At 50.9% G+C, this 8,845-nt stretch overlaps 3 long non-coding RNA genes across 3 annotated transcripts; all 3 read right to left on the bottom strand.

The window, feature by feature from the left end:
• Positions 1-257: 257 nt before the first annotated feature.
• On the bottom strand, positions 258-3,208 carry LOC144986613 (uncharacterized). The gene is made up of 3 exons (XR_013650437.1): positions 2,938-3,208; positions 1,255-1,352; positions 258-977 (listed from the first exon to the last, which is right to left on the bottom strand). It is a non-coding gene; the product is annotated as an uncharacterized LOC144986613 (long non-coding RNA).
• A 67-nt stretch (positions 3,209-3,275) lies between these two features.
• Positions 3,276-5,968, bottom strand: LOC144986614 (uncharacterized). The gene is made up of 4 exons (XR_013650438.1): positions 5,772-5,968; positions 5,434-5,548; positions 3,750-3,847; positions 3,276-3,472 (listed from the first exon to the last, which is right to left on the bottom strand). It is a non-coding gene; the product is annotated as an uncharacterized LOC144986614 (long non-coding RNA).
• A 1,641-nt stretch (positions 5,969-7,609) lies between these two features.
• LOC144986615 (uncharacterized) lies at positions 7,610-8,845 on the bottom strand. Its single transcript, XR_013650439.1, has 3 exons — positions 8,747-8,845; positions 8,273-8,469; positions 7,610-8,049 (listed from the first exon to the last, which is right to left on the bottom strand). It is a non-coding gene; the product is annotated as an uncharacterized LOC144986615 (long non-coding RNA).

The raw sequence follows: 8,845 nt of genomic DNA on the forward strand, positions 1-8,845 counted from the left end.
GCGACATCTCAAGCCTCACCCGGAGTGCTCCATTCATCCGTTTGTAGACGTGGGCCCGCCCCTTGTCCACTGCCGTGCAGGCCTCCAACGCCTGGGTAGGCAGTAGTGGGACTGGGCGGTATGCCCATCTAGCCTGCGGCCATCTCCGTGTCCTGGCAGTCCGCCGCTTACCAGAAAGGGGCTGCAAGTTGGGGATAGATTCTTCCAAATGTTGAACTGCTGGAACGTTGCTGTCCTCCCACTCTTGCCGTCCACGAAATGTGCAGCTCATCATGGACGCCAAATCGGACGCCGAAAAGTCACTTCCCGGGCCCTTGGCCCGGTCTGATGCACTGGGGGGTGGCACCCGATTCCACCCCCTCTTCCTCAGAGGATAAACCGCACCACGGATGAGATTAACTTGAGTGAGTTGGAAATGGAAAAGCTTCCATTTCCGACTCACCTCAGAAATGATGCTTCCTTTGTGCTCTTGCTGTCCATGTAGTCTGCTGCTCATCATGGACGGCGAATCAGACTCCAAAAAGTCACTTCCCGTGTCCCAGGCCAGGCTTGATGCACTGGATGAATAGAATAGAATAGAGTAGATTAGAACACAGCCACATTTAAGCTCTGCTTCAGCAAAAAAGTCATAATTCCATAACGAATTTTGGAAAAACTTAGAGAAGAACCTTCTAAAATTTGTCTTTTTTGCCCCGAATGTTTTTAGAAAAACATTTAGTAAACTAAAGAGAAAAACGAAAACATCAGCCCAGCGGCCAAAACAAGAAATAAAGAACTTACAGGTTGAAGATCTTCCTGAAGTAGTTTAGAAATTGACTCATTGGGAAGCGTTGCACTTCCAAACCCCCTTTGCTCTGCCATCTTTCAGGATTCTGACTGGACGTAGTGCTACACCAGTAACGTCTTTGTTCTGTTCTTTGTGTAATAGAGGTCCAGTTCATTTTCCTGAACAAGTGCCGGATTTCCAGCAAGGAATTCTGGGAAGTAAAGCAGAATTAGATTAGAGCCACATTCAAGCATTTCAACGCAAATTAAATTTGCCAGCAAACACAAAGCAAATTAAATTCGCAACGCAAATAAGATTCACAAAAGCAATGCAAATAAGCTTTTCAATGCAAACGCCACTCAAATGATATTCTAAATTAAAACGCATTGAAAAAGATTTTCACCCCGAAAATGCATTGAAAATGAAATTTGCATTGAAAATACAATGAAAGTGCTCTTTTTCTGGAATAAAAAAATGAACGTTCTCACCTTGGCTCCTCTGCTTGCTTTATTTCCATGAAGGACCCGCCTGGTGTCAGATTTGGGATTACAGATGGCCAGCCACAAAAAGGTGGAGAAGCAGAGGTCTGGGGATGAGAAGGACACTACATCAAGCTCAGCCCCTCCGTTTTGCATTCCAGCCTCTGAGTTGGATCCGGGTGCCCCCCCCCCCAGTGCATCAGACCGGGCCAAGGGCCTGAGAAGTGATTTTCCGGGTCCTATTCGGCCTCCATGATGAGCAGCAGATTTCGTGGACGGCAAGAGCGGGAGGACAGCAAGGTTTCAGCGATGCAACGTTTGGAGGCTTCTATCGCCTACATGCAGCCCCTTTCTGGTTGGCTGCGGACTTCCAAAACGCGGAGAAGGCCGGAGGCTGGATGGGCATACCGCCCGGTCCCACTGCTGTCTACCCAGGCATTGGAATCCTGCACGGCAAGGGACTAGAGGCGGGCCCACGTCTACAAACGGATGAATGGAGCCCTCCAGGTGAGGCTTGACATGTCGCCAGAGACTTGTTGTCGGCGCTTCCGCTCTGTTGGGGTGCCATCCGTGGTGAGGCCAGTGGGAGCGTATAACCGAATGAAAGGCCTTTGCCTTTGCTGGATCCGACCAGAGAGACGCACCGAAGAGCAGATCAGAAGGGTCGTCATCATGGAGCAGCTGCTGCATGTGCTTTCATCCGACGTAGGGACTTTAGTGAAGGAGCTCGAGCCAGAGGGGGGCCCTGCTGATTCCTGGCTTGCCCTGCAGTGCATCAACGTTGGACGAGGCGCCTCTGTGGAGCTTTCTGGTTGGGAAGGACGTAGTGCCAGCGCGGTGGCGGATTGCCGGTCCGGATTCCAGCACATCGTCAATCTCGCAGGAGGGGGATCTGCGAAATTGAGGATGTAAAGCAATCCGGACCGGCAATCCATTACGGCGCTGTCACCACGTCAATCCCCACCAGACAGCACCGCAGAATCCCCTCATTCGACATTGAGTCACGGCATGGAAAGCCGGGCACCAGCGAGGCCTCCCTCTTGCTCGTGCTCCTCCACCGACATCCATACGTTGGATAAAATCACATACGGCAGCTGCTCCAGGATGACGACCCTTCTGATCTGCTCTTCGGTGCGTCACTCTGGTCGGATCCAGCAACGGCAAAGGCCCCTCAGTCGGCTACACGTCCCCGCTGGCCTCTCCCCGGATGGGACCCCAACAGAGCGAAAACCGCCGACAACAAGTCTCTGGCGACATCTCAAGCCTCACCCGGAGTGCTCCATTCATCCGTTTGTAGACGTGGGCCCGCCCCTTGTCCATCGCCGTGCAGGCCTCCAACGCCTGGGTAGGCAGTAGTGGGACTGGGCGGTATGCCCATCTAGCCTGCGGCCATCTCCGTGTCCTGGCAGTCCGCCGCTTACCAGAAAGGGGCTGCAAGTTGGGGATAGATTCTTCCAAATGTTGAACTGCTGGAACGTTGCTGTCCTCCCGCTCTTGCCGTCCACGAAATGTGCAGCTCATCATGGACGCCAAATCGGACGCCGAAAAGTCACTTCCCGGGCCCTTGGCCCGGTCTGATGCACTGGGGGGTGGCACCCGATTCCACCCCCTCTTCCTCAGAGGATAAACCGCACCACGGATGAGATTAACTTGAGTGAGTTGGAAATGGAAAAGCTTCCATTTCCGACTCACCTCAGAAATGATGCTTCCTTTGTGCTCTTGCTGTCCATGTAGTCTGCTGCTCATCATGGACGGCGAATCGGACTCCAAAAAGTCACTTCCCGTGTCCCAGGCCAGGCTTGATGCACTGGATGAATAGAATAGAATAGAGTAGATTAGAACACAGCCACATTTAAGCTCTGCTTCAGCAAAAAAGTCATAATTCCATAACGAATTTTGGAAAAACTTAGAGAAGAACCTTCTAAAATTTGTCTTTTTTGCCCCGAATGTTTTTAGAAAAACATTTAGTAAACTAAAGAGAAAAACGAAAACATCAGCCCAGCGGCCAAAACAAGAAATAAAGAACTTACAGGTTGAAGATCTTCCTGAAGTAGTTTAAAAATTGACTCATTGGGAAGCGTTGCACTTCCAAACCCCCTTTGCTCTGCCATCTTTCAGGATTCTGACTGGACGTAGTGCTACACCAGTAACGTCTTTGTTCTGTTCTTTGTGTAATTGAGGTCCAGTTCATTTTCCTGAACAAGTGCCGGATTTCCAGCAAGGAATTCTGGGAAGTAAAGCAGAATTAGATTAGAGCCACATTCAAGCATTTCAACGCAAATTAAATTTGCCAGCAAACACAAAGCAAATTAAATTCGCAACGCAAATAAGATTCACAAAGGCAATGCAAATAAGCTTTTCAATGCAAACGCCACTCAAATGATATTCTAAATTAAAACGCATTGAAAAAGATTTTCACCCCGAAAATGCATTGAAAATGAAATTTGCATTGAAAATACAATGAAAGTGCTCTTTTTCTGGAATAAAAAAATGAACGTTCTCACCTTGGCTCCTCTGCTTGCTTTATTTCCATGAAGGACCCGCCTGGTGTCAGATTTGGGATTACAGATGGCCAGCCACAAAAAGGTGGAGAAGCAGAGGTCTGGGGATGAGAAGGACACTACATCAAGCTCAGCCCCTCCGTTTTGCATTCCAGCCTCTGAGTTGGATCCGGGTGCCCCCCCCCCCCAGTGCATCAGACCGGGCCAAGGGCCTGAGAAGTGATTTTCCGGGTCCTATTCGGCCTCCATGATGAGCAGCAGATTTCGTGGACGGCAAGAGCGGGAGGACAGCAACGTTTCAGCGATGCAACGTTTGGAGGCTTCTATCGCCTACATGCAGCCCCTTTCTGGTTGGCTGCGGACTTCCAAAACGCGGAGAAGGCCGGAGGCTGGATGGGCATACCGCCCGGTCCCACTGCTGTCTACCCAGGCATTGGAATCCTGCACGGCAAGGGACTAGAGGCGGGCCCACGTCTACAAACGGATGAATGGAGCCCTCCAGGTGAGGCTTGACATGTCGCCAGAGACTTGTTGTCGGCGCTTCCGCTCTGTTGGGGTGCCATCCGTGGTGAGGCCAGTGGGAGCGTATAACCGAATGAAAGGCCTTTGCCTTTGCTGGATCCGACCAGAGAGACGCACCGAAGAGCAGATCAGAAGGGTCGTCATCATGGAGCAGCTGCTGCATGTGCTTTCATCCGACGTAGGGACATTAGTGAAGGAGCTCGAGCCAGAGGGGGGCCCTGCTGATTCCTGGCTTGCCCTGCAGTGCATCAACGTTGGACGAGGCGCCTCTGTGGAGCTTTCTGGTTGGGAAGGACGTAGTGCCAGCGCGGTGGCGGATTGCCGGTCCGGATTCCAGCACATCGTCAATCTCGCAGGAGGGGGATCTGCGAAATTGAGGATGTAAAGCAATCCGGACCGGCAATCCATTACGGCGCTGTCACCACGTCAATCCCCACCAGACAGCACCGCAGAATCCCCTCATTCGACATTGAGTCACGGCATGGAAAGCCGGGCACCAGCGAGGCCTCCCTCTTGCTCGTGCTCCTCCACCGACATCCGTACGTTGGATAAAATCACATACGGCAGCTGCTCCAGGATGACGACCCTTCTGATCTGCTCTTCGGTGCGTCACTCTGGTCGGATCCAGCAACGGCAAAGGCCCCTCAGTCGGCTACACGTCCCCGCCGGCCTCTCCCCGGATGGGACCCCAACAGAGCGAAAACCGCCGACAACAAGTCTCTGGCGACATCTCAAGCCTCACCCGGAGTGCTCCATTCATCCGTTTGTAGACGTGGGCCCGCCCCTTGTCCACTGCCGTGCAGGCCTCCAACGCCTGGGTAGGCAGTAGTGGGACTGGGCGGTATGCCCATCTAGCCTGCGGCCATCTCCGTGTCCTGGCAGTCCGCCGCTTACCAGAAAGGGGCTGCAAGTTGGGGATAGATTCTTCCAAATGTTGAACTGCTGGAATGTTGCTGTCCTCCCGCTCTTGCCGTCCACGAAATGTGCAGCTCATCATGGACGCCAAATCGGACGCCGAAAAGTCACTTCCCGGGCCCTTGGCCCGGTCTGATGCACTGGGGGGTGGCACCCGATTCCACCCCCTCTTCCTCAGAGGATAAACCGCACCACGGATGAGATTAACTTGAGTGAGTTGGAAATGGAAAAGCTTCCATTTCCGACTCACCTCAGAAATGATGCTTCCTTTGTGCTCTTGCTGTCCATGTAGTCTGCTGCTCATCATGGACGGCGAATCGGACTCCAAAAAGTCACTTCCCGTGTCCCAGGCCAGGCTTGATGCACTGGATGAATAGAATAGAATAGAGTAGATTAGAACACAGCCACATTTAAGCTCTGCTTCAGCAAAAAAGTCATAATTCCATAACGAATTTTGGAAAAACTTAGAGAAGAACCTTCTAAAATTTGTCTTTTTTGCCCCGAATGTTTTTAGAAAAACATTTAGTAAACTAAAGAGAAAAACGAAAACATCAGCCCAGCGGCCAAAACAAGAAATAAAGAACTTACAGGTTGAAGATCTTCCTGAAGTAGTTTAGAAATTGACTCATTGGGAAGCGTTGCACTTCCAAACCCCCTTTGCTCTGCCATCTTTCAGGATTCTGACTGGACGTAGTGCTACACCAGTAACGTCTTTGTTCTGTTCTTTGTGTAATTGAGGTCCAGTTCATTTTCCTGAACAAGTGCCGGATTTCCAGCAAGGAATTCTGGGAAGTAAAGCAGAATTAGATTAGAGCCACATTCAAGCATTTCAACGCAAATTAAATTTGCCAGCAAACACAAAGCAAATTAAATTCGCAACGCAAATAAGATTCACAAAAGCAATGCAAATAAGCTTTTCAATGCAAACGCCACTCAAATGATATTCTAAATTGAAACGCATTGAAAAAGATTTTCACCCCGAAAATGCATTGAAAATGAAATTTGCATTGAAAATACAATGAAAGTGCTCTTTTTCTGGAATAAAAAAATGAACGTTCTCACCTTTGCTCCTCTGCTTGCTTTATTTCCATGAAGGACCCGCCTGGTGTCAGATTTGGGATTACAGATGGCCAGCCACAAAAATGTGGAGAAGCAGAGGTCTGGGGATGAGAAGGACACTACATCAAGCTCAGCCCCTCCGTTTTGCATTCCAGCCTCTGAGTTGGATCCGGGTGCCCCCCCCCCCCCCCCCAGTGCATCAGACCGGGCCAAGGGCCTGAGAAGTGATTTTCCGGGTCCTATTCGGCCTCCATGATGAGCAGCAGATTTCGTGGACGGCAAGAGCGGGAGGACAGCAACGTTTGAGCGATGCAACGTTTGGAGGCTTCTATCGCCTACATGCAGCCCCTTTCTGGTTGGCTGCGGACTTCCAAAACGCGGAGAAGGCCGGAGGCTGGATGGGCATACCGCCCGGTCCCACTGCTGTCTACCCAGGCATTGGAATCCTGCACGGCAAGGGACTAGAGGCGGGCCCACGTCTACAAACGGATGAATGGAGCCCTCCAGGTGAGGCTTGACATGTCGCCAGAGACTTGTTGTCGGCGCTTCCGCTCTGTTGGGGTGCCATCCGTGGTGAGGCCAGTGGGAGCGTATAACCGAATGAAAGGCCTTTGCCTTTGCTGGATCCGACCAGAGAGACGCACCGAAGAGCAGATCAGAAGGGTCGTCATCATGGAGCAGCTGCTGCATGTGCTTTCATCCGACGTAGGGACATTAGTGAAGGAGCTCGAGCCAGAGGGGGGCCCTGCTGATTCCTGGCTTGCCCTGCAGTGCATCAACGTTGGACGAGGCACCTCTGTGGAGCTTTCTGGTTGGGAAGGACGTAGTGCCAGCGCGGTGGCGGATTGCCGGTCCGGATTCCAGCACATCGTCAATCTCGCAGGAGGGGGATCTGCGAAATTGAGGATGTAAAGCAATCCGGACCGGCAATCCATTACGGCGCTGTCACCACGTCAATCCCCACCAGACAGCACCGCAGAATCCCCTCATTCGACATTGAGTCACGGCATGGAAAGCCGGGCACCAGCGAGGCCTCCCTCTTGCTCGTGCTCCTCCACCGACATCCATACGTTGGATAAAATCACATACGGCAGCTGCTCCAGGATGACGACCCTTCTGATCTGCTCTTCGGTGCGTCACTCTGGTCGGATCCAGCAACGGCAAAGGCCCCTCAGTCGGCTACACGTCCCCGCCGGCCTCTCCCCGGATGGGACCCCAACAGAGCGAAAACCGCCGACAACAAGTCTCTGGCGACATCTCAAGCCTCACCCGGAGTGCTCCATTCATCCGTTTGTAGACGTGGGCCCGCCCCTTGTCCATCGCCGTGCAGGCCTCCAACGCCTGGGTAGGCAGTAGTGGGACTGGGCGGTATGCCCATCTAGCCTGCGGCCATCTCCGTGTCCTGGCAGTCCGCCGCTTACCAGAAAGGGGCTGCAAGTTGGGGATAGATTCTTCCAAATGTTGAACTGCTGGAACGTTGCTGTCCTCCCGCTCTTGCCGTCCACGAAATGTGCAGCTCATCATGGACGCCAAATCGGACGCCGAAAAGTCACTTCCCGGGCCCTTGGCCCGGTCTGATGCACTGGGGGGTGGCACCCGATTCCACCCCCTCTTCCTCAGAGGATAAACCGCACCACGGATGAGATTAACTTGAGTGAGTTGGAAATGGAAAAGCTTCCATTTCCGACTCACCTCAGAAATGATGCTTCCTTTGTGCTCTTGCTGTCCATGTAGTCTGCTGCTCATCATGGACGGCGAATCGGACTCCAAAAAGTCACTTCCCGTGTCCCAGGCCAGGCTTGATGCACTGGATGAATAGAATAGAATAGAGTAGATTAGAACACAGCCACATTTAAGCTCTGCTTCAGCAAAAAAGTCATAATTCCATAACGAATTTTGGAAAAACTTAGAGAAGAACCTTCTAAAATTTGTCTTTTTTGCCCCGAATGTTTTTAGAAAAACATTTAGTAAACTAAAGAGAAAAACGAAAACATCAGCCCAGCGGCCAAAACAAGAAATAAAGAACTTACAGGTTGAAGATCTTCCTGAAGTAGTTTAGAAATTGACTCATTGGGAAGCGTTGCACTTCCAAACCCCCTTTGCTCTGCCATCTTTCAGGATTCTGACTGGACGTAGTGCTACACCAGTAACGTCTTTGTTCTGTTCTTTGTGTAATTGAGGTCCAGTTCATTTTCCTGAACAAGTGCCGGATTTCCAGCAAGGAATTCTGGGAAGTAAAGCAGAATTAGATTAGAGCCACATTCAAGCATTTCAACGCAAATTAAATTTGCCAGCAAACACAAAGCAAATTAAATTCGCAACGCAAATAAGATTCACAAAAGCAATGCAAATAAGCTTTTCAATGCAAACGCCACTCAAATGATATTCTAAATTAAAACGCATTGAAAAAGATTTTCACCCCGAAAATGCATTGAAAATGAAATTTGCATTGAAAATACAATGAAAGTGCTCTTTTTCTGGAATAAAAAAATGAACGTTCTCACCTTGGCTCCTCTGCTTGCTTTATTTCCATGAAGGACCCGCCTGGTGTCAGATTTGGGATTACAGATGGCCAGCCACAAAAAGGTGGAGAAGCAGAGGTC

The sequence above is a fragment of the Oryzias latipes genome, chromosome 17, assembly GCF_053564925.1.
Source record: "Oryzias latipes strain Hd-rR chromosome 17, Olatipes_Hd-rR_3.1".
In the NCBI taxonomy this organism is placed as follows: domain Eukaryota; kingdom Metazoa; phylum Chordata; class Actinopteri; order Beloniformes; family Adrianichthyidae; genus Oryzias; species Oryzias latipes.